Here is a 2831-nt window from a genome sequence, read left to right as displayed (position 1 = left end):
CAAATATGGGTGATATGAATTGGCTGCAAGCCAGCCAAGAAAGAATGAACCTGGCAGACTAATGATGACCAGTGAGTGCTCTGTATGACTGGTCGATGGTGTGACAAGGAGCAGGAGAAATATTTGCAATTTATGCATTACCATCATGAGGACAAGCTTAATGAGAATCTAGTTAATGAATCTGAGGAAAGAATTTTAATAGCTATTAATTCCTTTTCTCATTGAAAGCCCACTGCCAAAGCAATAAATCACACTGGTGCAAACCTTAGTGTACTTTCTCTGGAGCTGTGTGGCATAATCAAGGAACTCTGGAAGGTTTTGATCACCAGTATGTGGTGTAAAGGTAGCTGGTGTGTCTGGAATGTGGAGTTAGCTTTTAAAAGAGATTTGCTTAGTTAAAGTGATAGGCAATGCTACAGTAGACAAAGCATTTTTTGGGGCCTGGTTTGGTGGTAGATTACACTGTAGAGACAGATTTTTTTGGGGGGGAAGAAAGTTTATAAAATGTGTCTAGTAAGTCATAGTATGGTAGACAATTTAACTAAATCATCACTAGTTCATAATACATTTTATAAGCAAGTTAAAGTACATGTGGTAGGTAATGAATATGGGCCGTCAGAAAACGCAGGTGGAGTAAGCTCTGCAGATTTGATTGTAGGCAATCAGTCGCAATGTCAATGAAGATAATCACTTAAGCTCTCAGAGCCATACCGAGATGGATTCCTATGTGCTCCAATATGTTGATGTTTTTAAATAAACGCCAAGTACTATAAAAAAAAAAATGAGTGACACAAATTGGTTGCAAGCTGCCTGAGAAAGAATGAACCTGGATAAATAAGTTGGTCAGTGAGCATTCTAGGTTGGCAGTGTGAGAAGGGACAGTAGCAAACATACAACTTATAAATTACCAACATGAGGACAACTTTGTCTCCAAACTGCAGATAAAACAATATGAACAGTTTTGCTGTCCTACACTGTACCACTGTCCAAATGGCTAGCTATTGAGACTATTTTGTCACTGGCAGTATTCAGTGTCGTGTGTGTGTGTGTGTGTGTGTGTGTGTGTGTGTGTGTGTGTATCACATGTTATTAGTTAATAGTTTATGTCTTATTTATAAGCTATATTCAAAAAGGAATGAGCTGGAGGCTGTAAAATGAAAACCACTGAAAGGAACTTTATATCACCGCCTGTGGAATAAGTTGCCATCTCTATACGAGTGGTGCTGTCCCTAATTCACCACTAGAGGGACACAGGTGCATACCCACATGAAGACAGAGTAAGTATATTAACATGTCGACTATCCAATGCACCGCATATCCTTCACAGTTCTGGTAGTCTCTGAGGCAATGGCTGCTGCCATGACTCATCAGTTTAGAATAATACAGATATCTACCTGCTGGACAATAGCATCAATATTGCAGCGTGTCATTTCAGAAAATGTGTATTGGCCAACAACATACATCCTTGGCTGAATTGCTTGTTTCATGCCTTGACCTCTGTAACAGACATGCAGTGATCTCTGTACACTTATGCCATTCTTTGATGAATGTCCATTTGTCGCAGTCCTCTTGCTGTTAGGAAACTCAGTACACCCATTTGCTCTTCTTTTGAAGCCTCCATTTCAATATTTTTGGCACTACTGAGTGCACTTGACCGTCAATGCATGCACATGAGAGTGCGCCAATGCCCTACTAGCAGAAACTTTAGGGCCTCTGTGCTCTTATAGTGACCACACCTTCTTCTGGAGGCAGTGATACTGTGATCCTTTTGGTGGTTTTCATTTTACAGCCTCCAGCTCATTTAGAACTACTATGAAACTGCATTCCCGATACAGAAACAGAGACTGAGGTCTAATAATAGAAACAAATCTTGGTTAGGAACTGGAACAAAGATTTAAACCAAGAAAAAGAGAAAACTATATGATTTTATAAATACACAGTAGGTAGGCAATGAATTTATGCTTATTACAGAAAACACAAGACAATACTTAAGAAAAATGTAAAGGAAGCAAAAATGAAGGCAATTGGTCTAAACATTCAGTCTGCTGGAAACAAGGCCAAAACAATGTGGAAAGTTGTGGACCAACAGACAGGTAATGTCACTACCAGAAATGCCAATATTGCACTATGTTAAGATGGAGAGAGCCAAGACAAGTAGCAAATACCTTCAAGAGCTATTTTACAAACACAAGTGGGCAACTGATCAGTGAGATTATTCTAAGTAACCAAAATACAACAGCATCACCACATACGATCAAAGGCTCTGCTACCTCATTCAATTTGCAACCAACGAATGAAGAAGAAATACTGAAGATCATAAAAACCTTAAAAATAGGAGTAGATGGTATACCTGATGAAATAATAAAAAGACATAGTGAACTCATTGTAAAACCACTAATGTATTAATGCAATAGTTCACTGGCATCAGGGACTTTCCCTTCTTGTCTAAAAATTGCAAAATTGAAACCAATATATAATAAAGGAAACACAAAAGAAGTTGGTACTTACAGGCCAACTGCCCTCTTGTCTGCCTTCTCAAAAATTCTAGAGAAGGTCTTCCGCAAAAGACTTGCAGCCTTTATGGAAAAACATCAAATCCTGTTCATAACACAACGTGGGTTTAGGAAGGAGTACTCAACCAAAAGTGCTGTCTATGAATTCCTAATCGAAACAATGTAAAATCCAGGATGGAATGTAACAATATTATGAGAAGGAAAGTTGTTACTCACCATATAGCGGAGATGCTGAGTTACAGATAGGCAGATTTTCACACTTAAAGCTTTCAGCCAATGGCCTTTGTCAACAATATACACACATACATGCACACACAC

The sequence above is a fragment of the Schistocerca americana genome, chromosome 3, assembly GCF_021461395.2.
Source record: "Schistocerca americana isolate TAMUIC-IGC-003095 chromosome 3, iqSchAmer2.1, whole genome shotgun sequence".
NCBI lineage: Eukaryota > Metazoa > Arthropoda > Insecta > Orthoptera > Acrididae > Schistocerca > Schistocerca americana.
This window is presented reverse-complemented; position numbering follows the sequence as displayed.